We start from the raw sequence: 26,908 nt of genomic DNA on the forward strand, positions 1-26,908 counted from the left end.
TCCAATAATCACGGAGTGACACCTCGTCTGCCCGTGATCACGGTTGCTGCAAAGTAACCGAAACGTCGGGATTATGTAGTTTTTAAATAATAAAATTCGCGTAGTAAATCCGAATAATACTAGTTTCATTTAAATGAATACTCGCGAAAATCTTAGATCTCATTATCACGGAGCGAAGTTAGTCATGATAGCTTAATTGTTTAGCAACAAGAACACGGTAGCACAGAGGTGAGGTTGCGGATTCAAATCTCGCAGGTCTCTATGAATTTTAATTCTATAATTTCTATTTCAATTTCAATTCGTGTATTAACATTAATTATTAAATCATAATTACACGTGTTACAGCAATATATGCCTTTATGATGACACTGGCTTTAATTACACTTATATTTGTTTAATAAACAGATATAATTTTAGAGTATGAATATAGTGTTATTGAATTATTATCCAATGTTCTATAGAATAGCGTTTGAGCATCGTGACTGGCGTAGATCTGTGATTATCGGAGTCCACTACCACGATTAATTCCGAATACTAATGTCTCGATTAATTTGGATGAGTAATTTTATTATACTATATATTTTACAATTCATCGTCGTATTGTGTTAATGTGTTTAAAAGTCGATCATATCAAACTATGACACTTTGATTTGTGAAAGAAGTGTAATTGAAAACACACTAACTTATTATAATACAAGCCAATCACGTGTCATTAATTCCGAAGATAAATTTATTTTTCAAAGTCAAGTAAATGGATATGGTGTGTTTTCAATTGCTTTTATTATTAAAAAAAAAGTATTCATGTATTGTTCTTCAACCTAATTGCTTTGATAGTGAGATGTTGCACTCATTTACCATATTCAGACCTCGATAAATTTAATGCCACTTAATTGGATGATGTTGATTATAATGAGTGTGATCTAAGAAGGCGCGCTATCTACGCTCGAAGCGGGAACAATCTATCATTCTGACATAAATTAAGACGACTTATTAGGAAACATTGATAAATATGCGCATAATTTAAAACTAGATATACATACATATTAGTATCAATTTGAACATGGTGTCTACAAACATATTTGTATATAATAATATGTATGGATTTTACATATTCGTAATGGATTTGAGATTATCAAACGCATAGAAACTTTTAAAGGAATGCATGAGTAGTTCAATTAAGATCACTTAATATCTGGTCGTGGGCAGCTTGAATGAGCTTGTCCTTTATTTAATGTTTAATAAAAATTAATTTGATAATCTCTATAAAAATATTAAAATTAGGATCATTGTTATCTCTCGTAGAGTCACATTTGCTTGTCACTGTTTTTCTTTTAGAAAAGCTACTATTTATATATTAGAAGCACGCATTAAAATCTGTTGATTAGATAATAAAATGATATATCATTTTAAACGCGGAAGTTGTATATATTTGTCTTTCTGTTGCGTTTATTACACAAATTGATCATTTAGATACAAACATTTTTTACATTTTACACCAATATATTTGGTTTTGAAAACTGATAATGGAAATGTGCTGTTTAACGGCTAGCTTAACATGAACAGCTTACTCACGATCAACGCCATACATCTTGAAGTGATAAATTTAACATTTATTAATAGGACAGTAATATATAACATTAATATAGAAATAACTTTATATCGAACATTTATTAAACGGTCTTATTTAAAGATAATTTAATTATATTTAGAGAAATGTACACAACATATTCGTTACGAGCGGGGTTCACGTTACAAGGCGATCCCGTTGTTATTAATTAGTGAAGTAGCTAATTAGGAAGACAAGTCATTAGTAAATATAAATGAAACAAGCGAATCGACTTCACTGAGATTTTTGGTTTTTTTATTTAGCTACGGTTTTATGTTGATACTTTTTAAAACCATTTAGTTTATAAGAACAACGTCCCAAGATACGGAGATATTCACTTCTGACAAATTATAATTTATTATAAATTGATCACGCCTCTGATTTATTGAGTTCTTGAGAAATTTATAAGGCAATAAATGTATTTCTATTCTAGTTTTTAACTGAAATTCTTGTATACAATCATTTGTTCATAAATTAAATTGTAATTTATTTGTTTAACGGCCGGAACGTAATTTACCGGATGACGCATATTTGAATCCTGGTCGTATTAAAAAAAAAAAAACATTAAAATCATAATTAATTTACCACATTAAATATAAAACAATAAAAAAATCTTCTATCATTTATCAAGCACAACATAAATTTCAATTATTAGAAGGAATTTAATTTTTATTAAAACGAAGTAAATCACTTGCTAAAGTCTTGACATGGTTAGTAAATCAACGTAATACATTATACTGCATGTATAATATATGGTTATAAATTATATTGAAGATGAAACCCAGCACTAGGGCTTGGTTAGAATAAATGTTAAATGGCAGAAGGTCACTTTAATCAGTCACCGGTGGAAATCGACTCGAACGTTGTTATAAGTCTGAGACGTTCAGATACGTGAAATTTTTTTTATATTATTTTAATTAATCTCATTCGAAGTGTGCTTAGAATTGAAAATTCTTATAACTTTTGTATGTCATTGATTATATATTATTATATATTATATGTTATATGTCATATATATTTTATTATGAAACTTTTCATACAAACGTCACTCGCGCTCCATGAAACTACTCAAATATATTTATATTTGTATAAAATTAATCTAAATGAGGATATTTTCATTGTTATAAGTGTTTTTGTTTACGGGACTGTTTATAAAGAGAATTACTTTGTATTGTTTTCCTGGACGATCGTGTCTATAATTTCATATAGAAATGTTTTGGAGCATGCTAGAGCGGAGTAGAGCAAAAGATTGCATACCTGCGGCAGTTTGTTTTCAATACTTAAGGGCTGTCGATGTCCGGAAAGTTTTTTATTACAATATTTAATTTAAATTAATACTAGGAGTCGTAATTTTTAACATTGACTGACTCGCCAACTAATTAGTCGGTTGGAGATTACATAATGTTATATCATATACCTTTTCGGGTGTTTTTGATTCGGCGACGCATTCAATTTAATTAGTCACGTCCAAATATGGCGTCTGCTTTTGTTTTACATTAATTGACATTATTACATGGGACACTGTGATTAACATATTCATTAATGTTTAAAACAAATTAAGGTCCCTAGATATAAAACATTTAACTTATGAAAGGAATAATTCAATGCAATAGTTAGAATGAATTTGGTGTGGCCGCTTTCGGAGTTTCGGTCTCTCGGTGCCATCCTTGCCTTGTCCAGCGGGGGGTGCTTCATGATTGATAGCCGGCCGGCTGCATGTAAGAAGGAGAGGGACAGCATCAGCACCAGCTCTCGGACCTCTCCCTCACACACAGCAGGCTGGCCTCGTAATTGAATGGCAATTACCTGCGCTGTAAATATGACACAAGCGCGTAATTGTAGGAGTGTAGCGCGTGAGGCCCGGACCGCAGTGTGGACGGGGCTTTTAAATTATATAAATTATTGAAATCGCGTACTTCAGAATCTAAGATATTCATTTTAATTCATAATTCTATAATTATGACATGAATGAAATTATATATTTTTTTAATTTTACGATCTGTCTCCAGTTATTGATATGATTTTAACCCGTGTTTTATACTATTCTATTAAAGCTTTATAAAATTCATGAACTACGACAACCGAATAAATTGACAAAAAAAGAGCCTCATTCTTCTATTCCCAGAACTAAAAACTTTGATATCGTCCTGTTTTTTTTTACACAATAACCGTATTGTAAGTTCTTTTGAATCTTGAAGGGACCCTGTTTAGCTTGCATTCTGTATTCCTTTTCTATTAAAACTTATTTTGGTTATATGAGGAATGTATGTAATGTGAAAAATAAATAATATAAAAAAGACTACGCATATGCATATGTCATGTGCATATGATAAGAATATATTTACCATTGTTGTACCATATAATTTTTAAACATACACATGTCATGAAATGTCCAAGCTGTTCGCGCCGCGGGCTACATTCTTTAAATAAGTAGAAATACTATAACTAATTTCCATATAAGTTTCTTTAAAATATTAATCACTCTATTACATACAGTTATAAAAAGTTAGGTATATGGTAAGTGATAGTTATACAGTCTCGTGAATAAATGTTTTTATCTTATTACAGAGGAATTTGAGTGTTACTGAGCCATTTGTTTGCGGAAAATAAATTCAATTTAAGATAAAGCGAAAAGTTCAACCGATGCGGTTGGGATCCTCTAACGGCTATGAGTTTTTCCGTCCTTCATTCTCTTAAATTTTCTCTCACACAGCATAAAACAACAGGTGGTTCGATTTACCAAAATATCTCCGCGAAGGTAATAGAAAAAAAGTGTTATCGCGAATCGTATAAAAGACAGTAAATACCATGTAAGGTTTTAGGAAATAATATCGTGTGAATGACGTAGGAAAAGAATGTGCAAGGTGATCATGTATAGTCGTACGAGACCAAGTTCGTATTATGTATTGCAACATACAGACCGTTTTGTAAGTTTTAATAAACAAGTAATTTATAATATTTATCTTGATTTCATTGTAATGATACAAATGCATGGGGAATAAAAGGCTTTGTGTTCATAAAGCATTTAGAATGAGAAAGTCGCGAGTGCTAATGAAGGCCACTTTAATATAAATCCTTCATTAAACCGATCCCCATACAATCGTTCATTTGGAGCGTTCTCACGCCTCATTAAAGTCTTTTTCGTTATTCGGCGACCGCGTCTACCGTTTCCACGAGCACAATGAGCGGGTGATTCGGCGGCGAATAACGAGGGCATTTTGTCGGCCGCCTCTCACGTCCGACGCCTTCCGACGCTCAATGAAAGTTTACCTGCACCCGTAACGAGCGATTTGTCCCCCGGCCCCTTTCCCCTCACCTCCGGCTCCAAATCAAAGCCCATTCACATCTGCATGCCGACACAATGCTGGCAATTAGGCCTCGCTTGCCCCTACAATCGAACGTAATGCGCGCTCGTTCGATGACGTCGTAACGTGCCTGATACTGTCTCTCGCCGATTCCGTCTTCGAACATTCTTTAAACTCGATCTAACCCAACTCATACTTTGCTTACCTGCTACCTATATTGTGAGAGCTCGCTTTTGCAAAATTGTATCGCTATCAGAACTGACAATGATCTAAATTGATTATAACATTACTCTATGTCAAGTAGCTTGTGTGAAAATGTAGCAATGAATACTTTATTAAACTCGTTTTAGTCCTATCAAATACTTTGTAAATTGAAAACAGGAAACCTGAACATTTTTAACGAAATTTATTGGATTTATTTATTTATAAACATAGAAGTGATTTATAAGTTTAGCTAATAAAAAGGTTAGAATAGCGTGACAGCTGTTGATATTCGGTCATGGGGTCAAGATTGAAGCTCGTTACGTCATCGCCTCTTTTGTCCGCCAATTCTGCAGCCAAGGGTCAAATCTATACCGTAAATCTTCTATATTCAATAAGAAATTCATTTATACATATTTAATCTGTTTATACTTTATTGTATTTAAAACATCTCATACTCTATTGCATGTAAATTACAGTCACAATTTATATTCCCGTGTTTGTGTTTTTTTTTATTTCGTATTATAATTTTATAAAGTTTTTGTGTTGCCATATTTCGCGCTCCGCGGTCATTTGTTTGAATTAATAGCGTTGTCACTATGCAGACGTTTGACGTGTATTGCCCTCGTAACGGATATATTAACTGTTTGTCTCGCGAGATTTTACAACGTCTAATAATATATTATAACATTTCAAATGAGACGTGTCACATGACGGGCGAATATCTTTCCCGGAATGTGGCTATTTTTAAATGTCCATAGTTCTTGTATGACTCCATTGTCGGGATGTGGTTTATTATATTTGTTGTGCATTATTATATTTAAACATAGCTATTAATATTAAAACACAAGAAAATCAAGAGATTATATTGTATTTTTATGATGACTCCCATCATAAAAATACTTTCGTATATTTACCTATACATCGAACTTCCAAAGTAATCCTTTACGAAAATAATAATAGAAAATATATTAGTTAGTTTCTAGAATAAGTTTTGTTTAACCCAGAAACTATAAAGTTTATTGCTTCCACGTACAAATATAGAAACAAAAGGAACAAATAGGGGCTAACGAGTGCGTTCATTGTTACCTTACAGAGCGTTGCAATAGTAACAAAAAGTTGCAATGCTTAGTGTGAGCGACAAAACGGTACAATAATGCCAAATTAACAAGTTAACAATCGTGCAAATGTAGTGTGGGTGATAGTATACGGACCCAGGCGTCTGGTTCGTCATTAAGGAGTATTCACGGGATCCGACAATATTCTTCATTTGCGTACCGGGCGGTCGTCATTTGGCGCATTGTGATGGACCAGCCCGCCCTAGCAGCGATGTATGATGCTCTTTAATTGTACTCTTGTTTAAACTAAACACTCATTCCTTGTATATTCGGACTGCACTGCTGCCTCGCTAATGAGTTATTAGAATATGTTTGACTGTACATAATAATATATATTTCGACTTTGGATATATTTAGTTAATTTTTTTTTGTTGTTATTTCATTATCAGAAATTACAAGTGATTCATCCTATACTTTTATGGTAAATATTATCTAACCTAATTTAATAAATATCTCCACCGCCTCCTAATCACATTAACGAAATTACTGTGGCTTCGACGTAAATAGGAAAAAAAAGTATTGACGTCATTAATATGGCCGGCTGACGTTCAAAACAAATCAAATAATACCAGCCCACTTACAGCCATTAAAAATTTCTAACCGCCTTTTATAATAACTTATCATCTTCTATCCAATTAAAATGGATAACATTAATAATACAGGCATTCACCTGTCATTCTAATCTAGGAGACATGAACGGCAGAATCGCCTCTGATGATAATGTTATAAGAATGAGAATCGTTCGTTTGAATAAAATGTAAATGAAGAAAGGTGATCGTCGTAATATAGCGTACACGATTATCAACTAAGAGTTGATTGATAAAAAAAGTCATTTTGTTATTCTATAAACAATGCATTGATCATTATATGTATATGATATATTTACCCTAATAGTTCTGCAATAAAATTAGATTTATGTGTCAGCTTACTAATTTAGACCATTTACGTTACTCTATAAAATTGATCGCATCAGTCTATTTATAGATATTCTCCGTTATACTAATGTGAAGTGTCACATTTCAGCCCACTTACCTATTCTTCTATCGAAACTGCTTAGCATTGGTCATCTTCTTAATTTATTCTGTCTTATGTATAACTTAAAAATCTATAAAGAAAGACTGAATATACATTCGCAGTACTCAATCATTTTGGCTTTCCTTAAGGTATATCGTGTACAGCACAAAATACATAAAAATATAATTGAACACAGCAACAGAAAGTGCTTCGATAGATAATTTCACTAACATACGTATATATAAATTAATACAACAATATCAAACGTTATGGGGATGTTTTTAATTTGAAGGCTTCAATAAAACGATCGTATCCAAACAAAAGCTGTCTAAGTTCCGTGACTCACAGATTACCACATAATGCTCATCTAAACATAATACCCATGATTAATAGGGCCCATTAACTTTAAACAAAGATTAATTTTGAAGCGGAGCTTTCGGCCATCGGTAAAGATATCGATCCCGTACTACGGTCAACTTTCTAAGCTATTGTGACATTTGCATTTATCTATATACAATAATTAGTTTGTAATTTGTACACAGATATCAAATTGCCTAGTATCAGTTAAGTTCGCAATTACATTTGTATTCTGAATAATAATAGATAATCAATCATGGGATTTAATTTAATATCACCTTGCGATCTTATATTATCCTTTCACTTTTGTATTTAAACAAATAATTATTTTTTTAAGGCCACGGTCGAAAAAAATTATTAAAAATCATTCATAGTAAGGGTAAGATGCAATCGCGGCCCACCTGCGTCTGCGCAGCCCTGATAATGGAGACCGAATTATATTATATTACACTATCAATATTAATCTAAAATGACCTCCCTCGCCTTAACATTACAATTTAACTAATTAGTGTTCAATATAAAATAAAAAAAATACAATTACGGTTTTAATGTTTTGGTCTGTCTTTCACGCTGTTACGTGCTTTAATTCTTCGTTTAGCAAAACATCAATCTTACAGAAACGTATCTTTTCATTATGTCCACGCAGTCATTTTATATTTGCCTTATTAGCAGCAGTTACAGCTATTCGACTTTATCAACATAACTCACTCCGACTTTATTATACTTCGTGTATGTATGCAAATGCACTCCAATTAGCGGGACTAACGTTTCTTGGTAGGTATTACTCATTATTTCCAACAGAGTTTTTTCGCCCGCGTATTGCGGCATAATTAACCAAGAACGGGACGAATCCTTCGAGCTGGCTGACGTCTATACTCTATAGACGACTAATCTTTTTTTTACTCGTGGTGATCTTAAATATTTGAAATGAATTAATTAAGCAGTAGGTGAAGGTTGCGGCCCTCTCACTGAAATTTAAAACTTAACGTTGATTGTCATAATGACGACTTGTCGAGTATACAAGGGGAAGGCGAATTAATCAAATAATACCGCGGCGGTGCGGGGTACGGGACACGGGCGCCCCCTCCTCCGTCCCCCCTCCCGACAACCCGTCCTCCGCCCGCGGCTGCCCCGCGCCCGACCGCGTGGTTCAGTCGCGACTGAAACGCTCGAAGGGGAAGTGCCGCCGATCCCCACAAACGCATCTACTTTTTTCGAAGTTCTCTGTTCAGTTTTTGTTCTAAAGTTTTACGAGAAGGTTTTTGTGCTTCGAGTCTTTTGTCCTGTCGAACTTGAAGGATACGGGACTGCATTCGGCGGTGAAGTTAATTGAGTTTATACGTTTGGTGTTTTTTATTTCTGTTATTGTTGAGTTTTTTTTTGTTTGGTGCACTGTACCGGCCCGAACACCGGCGTTATATCAAGGCACAAGGCCTGGTCGCTCACTTACGGACCTCCGGGGGAAAGCCTTTAGGTGAGGTATTCGAGTTTCGTTATATATATAAATTTTGTGGTTGCGAAATTTATGCGTCCAACAATATCTTGTCTGTTTATAAACAATGCTGCACTTGTGTTGGAAGTGATTTTGGCTGGGACATATGTCGTAAATCGTCTTTCAATTATGAAAATATTCAAATTATTCAAAGCTCCTAGGAACTCTTGACAATATTGTTAAACAAACACCACGTGCAGCTGCCAAGTATAGTCAAGCAACCTTTCACTTAGAAATACAATGAGTAATAAATAACAACGGAACCCAAGTACATATCAGAAATCCTTGGATCTTTTGTACTGTACACGGGACAATATTTACAGAAAAAAAAACATAATTTAAAATAAGGAAGTTAAGACCAAATCGTCATAATAAATCATTGAAAAAAACCGCATTAATACATAATGTTATTTGTCTGTGTATTTTAGCTTTGAATGCTAACGTTTTAGTATAGACTGTGTAGTGATGTATTTCCTTATTACGAACTAATATTTAAATCACCGACGATTTAAATTAAATTATAAAAAGGTAATTAAACTGTTACAGATTTATTTACTTTGAACATTTATTTTCTTTAAAATAGACCTCCATTTAATTAAATCCGTAACGATAAACAAATAGATAAGAGGGTGGGGAGGACGAACTCTTTGCAGATTTTTCCGAGAATACTGTTTTGTTATGAATTAGAAACAGAAAAATTAATTAAAAGGTATTAGTTGAACAAATACCATTTATAAGCTAAACTAACGAGCAGGGTTGAAAATTAATTTTTAAAATATGTCTAAGCAATATTACACGGACCACTTCATTTCATCGTCGGTTTAATTAAAAACGAGTGCCCTCTCCCCCCCCCTCTTTTCGGGTTCAAGTACACCCTCACCCCCGCATGGCCGTCTCGCTTCGCTTATATTTAGATAATTGTACAATCATCTAAATTAATGAGTCCCCCGTCCGGTCCTGGCATCTATTGTTCTATATTTACTCAACCCTACTATATTATAAAGCGACAATTATTTGTTATATTGAATTCATCAATCGATTCGAAAACTTTCCTATTTAGGAAGTTATAAATTTGAATCGCACAGTACAGTATCGCGTATTAAAGATCGCGATCGCTCGGATGATCATAACAGACGAAGTAGACGACAGTGACAGCGCTCGATGCAATTAAAAGTTTCACTACGTGCGTAGACGTTCGAGCCTGCGCGAATATCCACCTTAATTTGTGCCAGCGATAGCTTGACTTACTGGGGCCAATTAATTATTTATTTTGTGTGAGATTATATCAAGATTCAAGTATCATAACAAGTACTATAAAATTTCTAACATTTATTAATGTATACAGAGTGTTATCATATATCAAAAGAAGCGCTTTACAGCGGACGGTTATATTAAAGTTGGGAGAGCCCGCCTGTAGACGTGGATTGTTTGTTAGGAAATTGTTTCCTCTACATTGCTGGCTTTGAATTGTAACCGGCGAATCAAATTAGCGGCAAGTCTATCATGCATTGCTCTCACTAAATTAAATGCATCAAGCAGTAGTGGGCCGTCTCCCCGGAAGGCCCGGGGCGATCTACCTAATGAACCCGCACCACCCCTCCTGATTTATTAACGAATTAAATGCATTCTACTGCACCCCCATGCAAATACATGATATATAAACCATACCTATAGTCAGATTTGTGTGTTTTTAATTAATATCATAAAGAAGCACCCCTTGAGGCACGTTAGTCTACACGCAGTTATTATATCCAAATTCAAATGAGTACAGATTTCAGATAAACTCACAGTTATAAACTCACAGTTCTATTTTAATGGACTTATTTCATATTTATAACTTCATCTTCCGTATCAATAAAACAAGCAAGGCCTAATTACTTTTCTCTTTGTGATATTATCGTTAATCATACGCATTATCGCCTCCCAGATATTCCATCGCATTTCTTATTCGCTTTCACTTGGTACGCTCACAAGTTTGTATCGTCACACTACAAACGGAGCGTTAACAGTTTTTCTTTGATAATATTATCACATTATATGTATTGACGTATAGGTTATTGGTTGAGAAACGGGAAACGCATCGTACGTAGTGTGACTATACAAACTTGTACTAATCATATCGTTTTGATTTTGCAGCACCTGTGGTTATCGATTACTTACATTTATAGAAACACATTTATGTATATAATATGAATAAATATTGGGCTCCAATTGTATGATAATAATGTCTTCTATACTATTGTATAGGCCACAGTATGTCTTGTAATAAAAAAATCTATTCAAGAAATTTTGTCTGGCTCGTCATAGTCTCGATATTTGTTTTAACGTAATCTAACCGAAGTTCCACAACTAGTTCGCTTATGTGAGATAAATCATAGATTAATTTATCTTCAGAAATAAAAAAGCCGAAGAGAACATTTTAAAACATTTCTTTTTAATTTAGAATACTTCTCTTGGCTAGCTGGTAAGATAAACAATAATTAAGACATCAATATAAAAGCTAAGATAGTAAATGTAGTCATAATATTGTTACATCCATTATTCAGGACGGCGAGGGACCGGTGCTTCTAAATTATTAAACACGCGTTAGACGCCCTCACCGCTTCCAAGTATCAGAATTTCATGGCGATATCATTTCGGACAGACTTTAGTTTCACTCGTTTTTAATCATATACGTGCTCTTTATTGTACGCACGCTTAATTTAATAATCGAGCTGTAGTTAATCGAATGTGGGTTTTAATCAATCCGTATATACGAACGGTATTCTCATTGAGTAAGTTTGTTCATACACCTGCCTGATATCGCGCATGAACTCAGCCCGTAAGTCTACGTTGAAAACCGGTTTCGATTACAAGTTATACCACACAAAGCCACATCCTTTTGGCGGAAACGAATCTTTAACATAGATCTCATTCGGTTCGCCGTTAATTTATATTATAACTATTATGAGTAGAAAATCGTGGTCATTATTATTCTTTTTATATAATAAAAAACTCGTTTTCAGTTAGCTAGCATGTGTTTGTCGTTAGATATTATAGTTATCTCGAAAAGAAATCTTTGACAAAACAATAAACTTACAGAAAATTTATTAAAAAATAAATGAATATGAAACGGACTTAATATTTTTTTTTATATTTATTATGAAGAGGATATGGTTATCCTTTAAGCCACGTGCGACTTCAAACTTCTGCCAGTCATCGTAGTTGATTATATCAGAAGTGTAATATATAATAATTGATACAAATCATTGTTTATAAAAACGACCATCTCTTAACAGACGTGTCATTGGAATGATAATTTACATAATAAGAAAATAATTCAATGAATACAAAGATATATAAAATGAAAAATTGATTTAGAGATCAAAGATTGTATAAGCACCGTAATGAATGGCTATCGTTAGCTAATAACGGCAATAAACGTGGCAAGACAGAGTCCATATTTCACTCGTCGCCATGGCAACGAGCGCAACAACATCAAACCTAGAGAGTGCAGTAAAAGCGGTGTGTCCACTATCACGGCTGAGGCAGATTAAGGCGCAAAAAATAATAAATACGTAACTATATACTACATATGTAAAGTTACGTTGAATTGAAAGTAAAATATGTTGACATTTCACTATAAAATATTCCACAGTTCAAAAACTACTACAAAATTTAAGCTAATATTATGTATGTCATTTGTTTTGTAACAGTTTTTCAACACTGAGTCATTATCAAGTAAATTAAATTTAATATCAATAAAATTCACAAGCTTTGCAGCTTAGCTTGAATCGCATCATAAAAATAACAAGCTGTTAAGCCGTATCAAAATCATGAGCTGACTTTGGAACAGTGTGTTGCTTCATTATCAGGGAATCGGGATCGCTAACAGCAACTAAGTAGATAACAATCATCTCGAAGGCTTGTTCAAGACACGAAATTAATTAAAACAAGTTTGTTCGCGAATTCTATGCACGACGAACAAAGCAGTGCTGACTCACTAGGTAATTACACTACGCTTTCGGCACACATCTAGCCGTCCTTAATTATCACACGACTATAAGTTAGTGCTTAGCATATTAACTTATCTTTCTATGGTTGTATTCAGCCACACCTACAAACAGAGCTATTAAATTTTTATTAAAAAAAATCTCATAGATTTACATTAAGTCACCGTTTGTGTATACTTTTTATAATATAAGACAGCACTTCCTTCTTGCCGTTTGTTCTTCGCCAACGATAAAAAAAACCAAGCATTTTATAAGAAGTCATGAGAAAATGTAAATCAACAAATTTTCTTGCCATACTCGGCGGTGATCGCGCCTTGTCATCGAGAATTTTAATTATATTTCATGATTAATTATGTGTAAGTAAGGAGGGGAAAATGGCTGATTGATGAGCCGACTTGGTCTTGCTTCTACGTATTGTCTTGTATTAATTGCGACTTTTAACGTCATACTTTGTTTCATTGTTTCCAATATAGTGGGCGATCTAATTAAATTTATTTTAAGAGCTGACTCACTCATATTATTAATATTATATTATCGGGACATTGTCTATTTATGTTATGAGCTGAGTCATTTCGGATATCCTTATTAAACAACGTTATAATTTTCATTCATTTATTTGGCTTTATTTTTGGCGGTCTTTTTGAGGAGCACGTGTTGTGTTGGAATTGTTTTCAAGCACAAGCCATGTGTTGCAAGAGTTGTTTGTTAACTGATGTTCAATATCAGCGACGATGACAGGTAATAATAAATATTTTCAAGGATGCTTTCAAGTATCAGAGACAGGTTGAATGGTCACAAAATAGAAGTTGTTTTTTTTTTGTCTTAAAACTTTATTTTTGTATACCGAGATAATATTAAAATATTGTTTACTAATATTCCCATGTTATAATTAACAGTAGATTCTAATAATAAATTATTCAGAACGAACAAAGTGTTTTTAATTTTTTTCGCATTTTATTTTTGAATTTATTATTTTTTTTAATTTAAAGGCAAGGACCATCAGCAGTCGCTAGAATTACACATAAAAAAAAATAATATTCAAAGTGTGTGTATCTTCGAGACGGCCAGATAGTGTAATAACATAAATTTTATTTACAAAAAAATCTTAATAGTAAAATAAACCTAATTAAATTTTATTCAATAAATATACCATTTACCAATAAAATTATGGATGAAGCATATTACTGTTACTTTGTGGTTTCCATAATTTTATGTTCGTCTCTAAATTACGTAGTTACGATTGCTAATTGCATGCGACCTTGTAAAACTATTATTTAAAATGGCCAAAATGGCAACAGCTAGACAATTAACATTTACATAAAACTCTGCTAGTGTGTGTAAAAACATTGCAAGCTGTAAAAATTAATAGTAATTTAATTTGGCGAGGCCATAAAATCATATGCTGCACAGTACTAAAATACATTTTTATTTGTCTATTATTTAATGAATATAAGGTAACCTGTTAATTTTAAAGACTAACGATAACATAATTATTTTTATTAACAAACTATTAAAATACATACATAATGTAGAGTAAAACGGAATAAAACATTAACTGTTTTATATTAAAGGTTTCGTGTAAATAAAAATATTTTTTACATATTAATAATATGACAAAGGAAATGTTTTTAACGTTGTCCATGAAATTATGTCTCAAAAGATATACCAACATTTACTCATTAAATTAGTCATAGTTTTTTTGTGTTTTAAGGATATGAACGTAATGTGCCTCGATTTCTGACTATGTTTGAGAATATAATAATACTCTTAATGAGAATATATTACGTTTACTACTGTTATTGATCTGAACTAAAGATTTCATATCAATTTCGACACATTGCTGTAACCCGTCTATTCCCACGTACTCTGTAGCCGTCTTTTGTGGTTTATCTAATCTCAGCAGGGCGCAATATTTGCACGCTGATAATATGGCAAATGACCCATTATACGACGCGATTTATGACGTTCTCTTTGCTTTTCAATCTTAAGTATTTTTCCGTCGATTACTTCGACTGAATAGTGTTATTTAAATAATATTTAAATAGAATTAAAATATATTATGTATTGTTGGATATTAACTGTTCGTGTATATTAAAAAAATATTAATAAAACGAGTAAATAATATAAATTTAACATAAAGAGAAAGCTCACCCTGACGACTAGGGCGCCCTAAATTGGCAACGGTTCAAAAGGGCCCTTCCCATACGTTAAATACGCAATTCGGTGTTCAGTACAATCAGACAAATGAGCTCGCGTCGATCCAATCAATTACGCATCTTTTTAAGGACTTAGGGTGATGAGAGCAGTAGGTCAACTTTTAATGATGTGAATGCTATCTTACAATTTCTTAACGAGAAAGTCTTGAAAGGAAATGATTTCAATGTAAAATACATTTCTTTACAAATTTAATTAATTGCATATAGTGCATCAAATTTAATGAAGTGAGTTCTATAAAAATGTCGTCGGCACATACATTTTTTGGATGGAAATATTCAATATTGATTTGGATGAAATGGCTATTTGAAAGGTAATGATGGAAATGGCGTCTCAATGTCTGTAGGGGAAGCAGTCCACGAGATTCCCGCTGTGACGCTCGTTAACTACATAGCACATATAAATAATTTTTATATACCAATTTACCCCAATCTATGCCATTGTCAATAATTCGTGATGACAGAGCGTTTAGTAAAAAAAATATTACTGATTTATTTACTATTTTTTTTCCTCTGTTTATATTATAAGACATCAGATCAGTACTTCTCTAGAACCTAGTGCTAGCAAATAAATAATAAGTATGACCGTGTTTTCGTTCTCAAGCAAAATCAAAAGCATAACGAGCACAAAAACCACAACTTATTCCATTTTTATTACAAAAGTATGAAATTCAAAGTACTCCGGAGGGGGATCAAATAAAAATCTTTTGTTTCGAGCGAAAACTGCTTCATTTGGACGAGCCGGTGCAAGCGAACGAGGCGTATCTCCGGCCACAACAATACCTTATCTTATCATTACCGCCCCATTCTGAATTACCATAACATTTGCATGTACCGACGCATTTACAACGAGATGACGGAATTTCTTCCGCTGGTTGGGACGATGAATTGTTTGCGCTTTTTAATTGTTACAGTTCGATGGTAGTGCATTTCAAAATATTTTTTAAATAAAAAAGTTATCGTATTCTATAATGAAATTCGTAACATGGATCACATTATTAATTTAATATTTAAAGTTTTAATGAAGTTCACCGACTGTTTTATCTGTATTGTGCGTAATAATAATTTAATTTTCTTTTTATCTTTTACAAAATCGCTTATCAAGCCAAGGGAGCTAGCAGCGTTCGCTTGTTATGTATTAATGTGCACTTAAATTTAGGGAGCACTGATAAAATGGGAACTAAGTCTTAAATTACTCACTTACAGAGTAGTTATCCGAAAGAGCTTTTAAATCATTCACAAAACACTAATGGACGTGGGGGAGGGGGTGCGGGGTGTGTGGGGGGAGCAGATGTAGTCCCTGGCGAGCAATGAAATGAAATGGAGATATAACAATATAAAGGTGTGTGTCTGTATTACTATGAATTGCACTTCGACAGACGTGCGAATATGGGGGAAAATCGAACAACGTAACTTAAGGAATAGCTCATCTCGAGAAATTTAACCGACATCTATTGAAGTTATTCAATCAAACAAGCACATTTCAGAAAAAGAAATGTTTTCGTCAATTTTATTTTTGAGGAGAAAGAGTTTGTAATTTATTAGGGTCCAAAAAAATTGTAATGATAAGTTTGAAGTTTCATGATAAACCTCTTTATCAACTGCCTCTATACATTCTCATCATGCAAAATTACTTTACATCTTTGTCAACATTCATACTGTGACATGAACACTATTTTTATTAAAATACACCACAGAATCATTATTTTAAATATGTCTTTATCATATTTCTACCAAACGTTCCAAACCAATTGTAACGATCGTTTCAAAACGAATCGTAACTCAAATAGGTAACATATCTTAGATCTATAATTCATTTAATTTACATGTTGAATAAACTGAGGCTCAGGGTTCCGGGGAACTGTTGCAGGAATAATAAATGTCGAGGGGTCTGCGAGGGGAGCCCGAGTACCATTATTATCGGCGGCAATTTAATTAGATCCCCTACGTTATTACCACTGATTCGTTTTATATGCCGCTCTAATACCCGTCCGACGAATGCAATACACCTATCTTCTGTACTGTATTCAATTCAAACATTCATATTACAATCATTGAAATTGTTGATACGGAATACGTAAATATTGTATGATCTTAATATTCGATGATGACTCTCAAGTTGTCAGAACAATAGCCTACAACGGTTACACTTAAGCTCACTACAAAAATGTTTGTCAAATCGTCACAAAAACCATAAAATTACTTTTTAAACGTCGGAATTCGATCACTTGATGCAATCAGCCCCATCACAGACAGGCTTCCGGTTAACCGATATACGTAACGAATTTTTAAAATTCAATAATTATCCCCAACACGACTTCATTCATGAAAAAAACGGAGACAAAAAGGTGTGAATGAAAAGAGAAAATTCGTCAAAGGCTTGGAGTAAAGTTTTTGCGTCCAATGGGACCATGTTCAGCGGTTCCGTTCCGTGGCACTTGTAGTAGATAAGATTGAATGTAAAGTAATCAGTGCGCGACCAAACGGGCTGACCGGTCCGATCAGAGTTCATTCATCAGACGCGAGATGCCTTCACGCGAGGGAAGCCTCATCCAACAGCTCTCGTCACGTGGCAACAGCAGAATGTTCAATGAACGTAATTTTTTTTTTAAATCCTACAAATAATAACACAACGTTAAAAATATAATACAGTTAAACTCTATAAAGATCCATAGCATCAGTTTAAGCTCACAATTAACAAAATTTATTTTTGACGCTTTGATGTGTGTAAATAGGTCAAATCAAAGTGTAGGAAATGTGTTAGTTGTATTTTTATTAGCGGCAGTAATAAATTTATGGATGGTAGGTATATACCTACAGGACGCCCACGCAGTCGTTCTCTCAATAAAATGTTTGGAACAGTCAAATAAATATAACACAAACGCGATGATCAAAGACGGCTAGCTGATAACCATACTTTACATAGTCTATATATTTGAGCCGATGCTTTGTCATACATGAAATGTTTGATCCTAAGGTCATCACTTTATTGGTGAATGTAAAATAAATGTCCACATATATTTAACGAAATTTCAAACGTATTTATAATAATATTTGTCTTGCTCTGTTGCTTTAAAATTATCTGTTAGTTACTAACTTGGTTAAGTTAATTTGATTAATTACAAATGATAATAATGTTTAAGCATAAGATTCTAATAGAAAAAGTGAAACTCAAATCCAATAGCACATGAAAGTCAAATGTTAAATTAAAATTATAGAAGGCTATACATGAAAGGTATTAGTAACGCTCTGAGTTTCATGTTTGTATAAAATTAGTGTTTAATTCCATGACACAACATAAACACAGCTTCAACGCCAAGCTGCGTTGATGGCATCCTTGGCCTGATATTAATTTTACGCTCATTTTCACCTCGACTATAATCATGCGCGAGCGCAGATTGCTGGACGTGATATAAAAAAAATTATAAATCAATCTTACGATTACACCCGTAATGGTATTTAGATTTTAATTACGTTTGAAACCTGATTTGATACAACTTCAATCGAAGCGAATGATTTTATCTTTGTCGACATTCATACGCTCCAAGCTGCTTTGTTGATGTGCCCTTAAATATTAAGACGATGTATAAGTTTTACGAGACCTACACAGTACATACAATCAGGGAAAAGTCCTGTTTCTCAAAATATTCAAAAAACAATAAAACGAAAAGCAAAAATCTATATATCAGATCCAATAATGTCTTAATAGAGCTGATTCATAAAAGATAAAAAAAGAATCTTAAGGCATGCAATAAATATAGATTATTCCACTCCATCTAGAATTAATAACAACTTAAGGATTCATAAAAATAACGTTTTATTAAATAACTAAGATGCAGAGGAGTTTAGAATTGTTAATCATTTATGAGGACATTTTTTGTGTCGCGTCATCTTCGGGTCTCTGTTCCGTGGAATAATACTTTTTATTAAAAACCAAGTCGGGTTACATTATGGCAAACATTCCCCAGCCCGAGGGTTGAGCGGGGGAGAGGGGCGACGACGGGGGGAAGGGATGGAGGGGGGCGCTCCGGAATGCGGCCTACCTGCGCGGGACCACCGCTAATCAATTTAGTCGGATAATACTTAGTCTTCATTATAATTCCTAGATATTTGTTATTTGTTATTTCTTGTCCTTATCTTATTAAATTTAACATCGATCATTGTTCTTATTATATTTAAAATTTTACTTATAAGTGTGCGTTTAATTCATTAACTTTACGGAGACGGTTTTAATCTTTGACCCGTACATTATAAATCAATACATTAATAACAAGGTTAATTGATTTTCTGTAATAGAATTGCAGAAAATAATTGATGTAATTGAATACCATTTAGGTAATATAACTAATTACAGCTTAAAGAGACAAATACAATGTAAATTGTTTTATAAGTGGTTATTCAATAGTATGAATGGTATGCTATTGTCATTGACAACGGTTTCTCAGTAATTTTTTAATATCAAATTTAATAATATCAAATATATATTTAAAGATTAAAATTAAACATAACAACTTGAAAACTAATGCTCACTCATACGTTTTTTGTTATAATGACGAATGTTATTATAAAATAAAAATGACGGATTTGAAAGATATATTTCAATACGGATAATCCGACAAGCAAAATAAATTATTATTGTGACGTAGTTTAATTGGGGTGACAAACAAAATCGGGTCGCAAGAAGCGGGACCACCTGGCATTGGTCTGTCACTACGGGAATGTCTACATCTAGTAAACAAATATACTCCTTAAAATTAACGCAATAGAGTTCTATTACACCAATAGTTTCATACACATTTTTATTACGCGGAATTATTAGATGTCACTTCGTTTTAAAACGGGACTTAAATGCTGTCTGTCAGAAAGAAGTAATTTAAGGTTCGTCAAAAGTTAATTCAAAACACACGTCACGTCCCGCCGTCTCCGAAATAGCACTAAAAACAGGCCCATCGATATGTAATTCAGTTAGGATGACAGTTTATAAAGACTTTTCATTAAATTTAACGAGGAAAAAATTGGTAAATTAGGTTGCATTTAGATTGGACCACCCGCGCTCAGCCGTCTGTGTCCATCAATGTCACTATTTATTCATAGAGAACAAAAAACACGTCCAAAAACCATCGCTCGCCCGTCCGAAAACTTTAATCTCTAATTTGTTTTATACGATCTATTTAATATTTTTACATAGGACGTTTGAATCTGTTTTTATTGTAAAGATTTCGGCGCTTCATTTCTGAACGTTAGTTTTGCAGCGGTCACTAATGAAGGTCGAGACTAGTGTCCCTGTATAATTAGCTTTCTCCGAGTCGGAGAAAAGCCAAGGAAAGTGAGCCAGTGTGATTACTCACACGCAGGCGTCTCGACTACTCGCACGTTACGCAACTTGCGGTTGGAATAAAAGTCCGTCACACGATTTGATGGCAAGTTTTAAAACAATTTAAAAATAATTTTGGTTAATATTTTTTACGCAGTATTTTATGAGCTGATTTAAAGAAGCAGTATGTCGTTAATTTATATTAATATTATAAAACTTTATCTTTATTTCAATAAAAAAAATATTCTTTTCAAGATTCCATAAATACCTTTCACTGGATTATCATAAATTATTCTTTTCTCCTACTTATATATATGTACAAAATAATAACGAATAAAATAATATCAGCCCGTACATGAGCCAGATATAACCGGACATTCAAAGAATTTTTAATAGTTACACGTGTATCAATTAATAAGTTACAATGCTGTGAGTATTGTTCGAGTAACTCTAATTAGTTTAAAAACAAAGCCATCAGTTAGGTGAAATGACACGCGAGCCCCCCGGCTACAGCTAATGAGGTCGTAATCATTACATTCCCGGATGATTTATTTCAAACAGGACTTTTTTAAGTCATTGTATAATCAAAAGCCAAAGTGGCCTTTGAAATGTAGACAAAGGATGTTATACCAATTACACCATGACTTGTATCAAATTAATATTATTTTCATTCACTTGTTTTCTATGTTTTTTTTTTTTTCATTTAAATTACCATAGAAATGAAACTCGAAACGTTTTCAACGAATGTTTAAAATTGATACGATTAAATGTTTATTTTATATGATCCCATTGCTGAGGGTAACCTTAATAATTAAATACATATATGTATTAAAAAAGTTTCTAGAAAATATCGAATATACAAAAAATCTTAATGTGTATACATTTTTATTTCATAAAACATTTACTTTTAAATTTTTACATATCTTATCGTTTCTGCAAATTAAGTAAATTACGTAATTAGCATACACCATAATTAAGAATGTAGGCTAATTGGCTGAATTATGTGAATGAACGTAAATAAATTGAATTTATAAGAGAGACTTTTTAAATATTCCGTGGTATAATATTGTTGTTTATTTAATATAACAGTATGCTTACCCAAAGTTTGCATAGACACTACGTACGTACCGTTTTCAGTTTTTCACTTATATTTCATAAAAATCATTTATGCATTATAAAATTCACTTAGACTATTGGATGCGAAACGGGAAACGATTCGTAAGAGCGCGAATTAAGGCGTTTGTTAAGAAGGTCATATTCGGTTTGGTTAAAGATTTTAGATTTCAAGTCCATTACCATCCAGAAACGCTGGCATTTTTATTTTCTTAATAAAGACATTATAACAATATGAAAGAGACCGAACTTAGTTTTGTTTAGTTGTCATCGCGTGCGCATTTAACGGTCATACATCGGTTACCGGTTTGAATTAACTGTTAATTTAAATGCGATTCCTTTATAGTCATATTTTTAATAAATACAAAAAAAGTATTTTTTACTAAGAAATTTAAATAAATATGACTTTAATATTAGCATTTTAATGTATTCTGTGTATATTTTTTTGAATCGAGTTTCAGGACTATAAATTGGAGTGAGATAAAATCAATATAAATAGTAGTATAAGGTTATAGCAGTACTTCATAACTGAATATTTTTCACGTTCCAAATTCCTGCAAACACGACCCTCGCAAGGTGATCCAATAATTGTTTATTTCATATAATAAAAAAATTACCTTCCCGGTTAAAATTTGTGATATTTTATAAATAGTAATATTCTATAGCATTAATAAAGTTCACTTATAATATCGAGTCTCTAACACCGTGTCCAATTTAGAAACAACATTGAATATATTATATAACTTATACATAAACAAATCCCTCAAGTTGAAAACTGTTCAAACAAAGCTTATTTTTATTTATTATGTATATTTCTAACATTTCGTATTTTAGAATATTTTTTTTTTAATACGTAACTTAAAAAAACTTTCAACAACGCGAACGTTAACAACCGCAGATATTCGATATTTGATCGTTAGTGTAGAGTTAGGATTGTTATATTTTTTTAGAATACTTCAAATATATACTATATAACAAAAAAAAATATTCCGCTAACCTAATTTTTAAAAAGCTTTTGATCATGTAAGTACTAACAAATATATATCTACAAACTGTGGTTACTACTGGCTATGGGCAGTTAGAAATCACGTGTTATCATGATTCAAGTTCAAACTAATAATGACTTTCTATTATTATCAGATGTTATTAGTCAGAATGTCTGATTAATTAACAATTAAATTTTCCTTGCATTACAACATCAACAGTACGTTTTCCGACAATGGACGATTGTATATATAACGTTATTATTAACATGGACTTTACCTAATTGTGTAAGAGGCATTCACTGGGGAACAATAGCTATATCCTTATCAATATTTACTCATCATTCATTGATGTTATTTTTGACATTGATACTGGAATCACTTAAATTCCAAGAAGAAAATAATATTGCGACTCAGAAGAGATGCTTTAAAGAAACAATGGCGCTTCTATTGTGAGATCAATGGGTTTAAAAATCTATACTTATTACCTTCCCTACGAGGTCAATATAAAAACCGGACGTTTTGGACATTATTACAAAATCTATGACGATACGACTATATAAAGTGTTCTATGCACTTGTGATACAAGTTCAGCTTCGTTTATATACATGTACGAAAATTACAGGCCGCGACCTTTATACGCTTTATGTGTGAGTTACACAATTATGACGTCCATCTTGGCCAGCGGACCACAAATATTTATCATGTGTTTTAACATTATACATTCTTCTGTATACGTCTGTAGATCAAGTAAATAGATTAACGTTATCAGTACCGTTTAAAATCTTAAGTGTGTCGATTGTTCTTGAAAAATCTTGATATCGTTCAGCTGAGGAATGCGATAATTAAACCATTATATTTAAAAACTATAAAACATACACAAACAGCGGCTAGAATATGTTTTAAAACAGTTGAATTCCACCAGCTAGATTGTATGGTTCCGCGCCACGCTCGGCCGCCTCTAATTGCAAGCAGCCCGTGTGAGCGATCTGTAGGCGATGTATGCTATGCGCCCGTGTGGTCATTACACGTGTTTTTCGTCACGATACACCTGTTTGACGACAATGAATCCCGCACCATTAGTGTCGAACAAAACGATTCACTTAACACACGTGACACGTGAGTTGTAAAATTCATTCGGAGTTTTTAATACGAATCTGGAACTTTTCGTCGCCAGCATGAAAAAGGCAAATAGGAAGGCCTTTATGGAGAATATTTTTACATCGAAAATATATAAATATTAAACACCGACCTCGGCCAGTTATTATTGTTTCTTATAAATCTTTAGAATATAAATAATATTAATCACAAAGTCAGCGGCTGAACCTTTCAAACGGTTCTTCGTTTTGAGGTCACGTCCGATAAATAATGCAAACGGGCCATTAGCCGTCATTATATTATGGAAATAATTTTACACATTACCCATCGCCCGCAAATACACTCGTATTCAAGTTGTGTATTGTTCATTGTAATTTAAAATTATTTATTAAACATTTATTACATAAAATATTCAGTTAACCTCAGATTGAGATATGTTATACGGAGTATGCTTTTATTTTTGTATCATACAAAAATACTATCCCTCAATCCATTTCTGTACTTAATTACAAACATTTCCAAATGAAATTTATATTGATTAAATTTTTTATCCTAGCATCAAAACTAATTTTGTTTAGTTACAATAATATGATCTAATAAGATTACTCATAGTATTGGATTTTCAACTATAGTTGGATTATCACGATAAAATTCTCTTGAACAAGGTTTATTAAATATAAATGCGTCATTATTTCTCGAGGTACAAAATATTAGTTCATACTTGGGTAAATTAACTTAATATGAGAGAAAACTATATACTCTATTGACTATAGTTCTATACAATAGTTTCCCTATGTTGTATAGAAAATCGTAGTCTAGACACGGTATAGGTAATCGAGGTATCGCTTGTTCATTAATCTCCAGTGTTTTATTCCATCAGCTATAATTGTCATAGAGTGTAAGCGGAACACCGCCAGGTCTGTCGAGGGTCGCGGGGCATGGACCCGGCGGGGTTGCGGGGCTGCGGGCGGGTGTAGGGGGATCGGTGCAACGTCTTCCCTCCGGCTCTAATTAGGCTCACATTCTCATTCCGTTTTCGCGTTTAATTTTGCCGGCGGTTTCTCCTTAATTACGTTATTCGCGGGCGCCGGGTTGTTGTTCTTGAGACCCGAGAGAAGTTAGTGACCGATTTCGTGTATGACGCCTACGTTTATAGTACAAACACATATGTGTGTCTATCCGATTTAGACTTCTGTGAAAATCCTTTAAATAAATGTCAAAGAAATTATCAATAATTTCAATTATAGCATTCACTTCTAAATCCGCTTGACGATTTCTGTTAACTCATCGCATCCTTAGTAGGAGTGGAAGGGCAAAGGCCGATAACAAGATGACTTACAGTTTTGTTAAACATTCGAATGTGCAGTTCATCGCTGTAATTGAAAAAAAATCACTTAACAGGTAAATAGAGGGCTGTGAGGAGGCTCGTTCTTCTTTGTTGTCGGGTGGTTGCTAATAAGATTTTTAAACGGCAACAAAGTATCCAATCAATGGGGCTTGAATAATGAAAACGGCACCTGCCTGGTTCCCAGGCCACCCTCGGCCTAAACACGCATCACGTAACGCGGTGATCGCTATTAAAACCGATTTGCAACTCTACACCAGTAGCATTAACATTGATTTTCCATTGCACCTACTTAACAGACATGTTCGAGTAATTATATTCAACGGTAATTTGTGTTTGAAAAAAAATTACGTATTTCTGTATACAGCCATTAGCGGTAGGTTGTCATTTTAATTTTACAATAACAAATTAAATTATTTTATATATCATAGGGTCACTGATGATTTTTTTTAATCATAGATATTAAAAGTTCAGTAGTTTCTTTATAAGATATTATAATTGTTAGTCTTAAATGAAGCGATAAGTAACAAAGTATTAAGTTATGTATTTAGTTGACAATTATGTGTTTAACTTATAGAGGTCATTGACACTAAAATGGTATTGAGACAATCAAGTTTCATACCAAAGTTTTTATTACATTTATAAATCAACCGTTAAATCGTCTAATGGATGCCCAAGAGCGTTGATCAAAATCGCCTATACGTGTATACATCGAGGGACACGTGTTCGCAAAAACAAAACGTAAAAATAAATTTGGTCATTAGATCAGCGTATACTGGTGGCGATATAACGAAATACTACAGCACGCAAAGACGCTCATTAGTGCACACGCACGGTCATGGGAGCAACACGCCACCTAAGGTAGACCTTATAGCGTTCATTAGACAAAGTCGACAGCATGTAATGGTTTCAAACACGCTTCTGTCTTACATCGCCACTCGAAACTAGAATATACAAATACAACGCACGCCATCCCCGAGACGACATGATTCCATTCGAAGCACGTCAACGAATACAACCCTTTATAGCGTCGGACACAAAAATTAACCAAATTACATTTAGCAAGCAAATCGCTTCAAAAGAAAGGGCTACTGAAATAATTGTCTACTTTACTCCGGGAGAAATAGAATTACAATCTAAATTAATTACGCTTTTAAAGCGTCCGTTATTCTTAATTAGTTTCTGCACCGCAGCGGAAGCTCCCGCGCCCGCTTCGCGTTCTCTTAATGAAGGGTAGTTTCAAATCAGTGCGTTTGATCAACTCTGTGCAGTCTTAATTACGGCACCCGTTCCGCGCGGGACAATCCGGTTATTTATGACTACATAAGCTTGATTATTCTTTAATGAATACTTGTTTTAAAAGGTTTAATTAAGTTTTATGGCGACAGAAGCGCTCAGACGTCCCGCCGCTTCGCCGGCCGCGGGCTAATTGGATCGGGTTGACGCACCGGTCGCACCCCGCACACTCGCACCCCTCATCCCTTCACCTCCGCACCCCGCCGACCACATTACCCCCATACCACTTCTAATTGTATGAAATTGCTAATTGGAAGATTTTATAAACGCGCCCGTCCTCAGATTAATACTGTTCTTCTTCATATATAACACAAGATACTAGTTTATTGAATGTGAACGTGCGAGCCATTGCTTTTATTTGTTTGCAATATGTTTGCATATAAAAATATGAATAGCGTCATCAGGTCTCCAAGAGCGGTGGTATCTTTTTCATCACTATGAACCATTTATTATTTTGTTTC

At 33.4% G+C, this 26,908-nt stretch overlaps 1 protein-coding gene across 2 annotated transcripts in view; it reads left to right on the forward strand.

The window, feature by feature from the left end:
- Positions 1-26,908, forward strand: part of LOC116779563 (LIM domain transcription factor LMO4) — a 99,235-nt gene that overhangs the window by 29,609 nt on the left and 42,718 nt on the right. Inside the window, exon 1 of one of the 2 annotated variants that reach the window (XM_032673912.2) lies at positions 8,767-9,075. The exons of the other annotated variant lie outside the window; for it this stretch is intronic. The gene's annotated coding sequence lies outside the window, so the exon portion shown is untranslated. Of the gene's footprint in view, positions 1-8,766; positions 9,076-26,908 lie in introns of those variants that run through there. 2 annotated transcript variants of the gene reach the window in all.

Source organism: Danaus plexippus, chromosome 2 (genome assembly GCF_018135715.1).
Source record: "Danaus plexippus chromosome 2, MEX_DaPlex, whole genome shotgun sequence".
In the NCBI taxonomy this organism is placed as follows: domain Eukaryota; kingdom Metazoa; phylum Arthropoda; class Insecta; order Lepidoptera; family Nymphalidae; genus Danaus; species Danaus plexippus.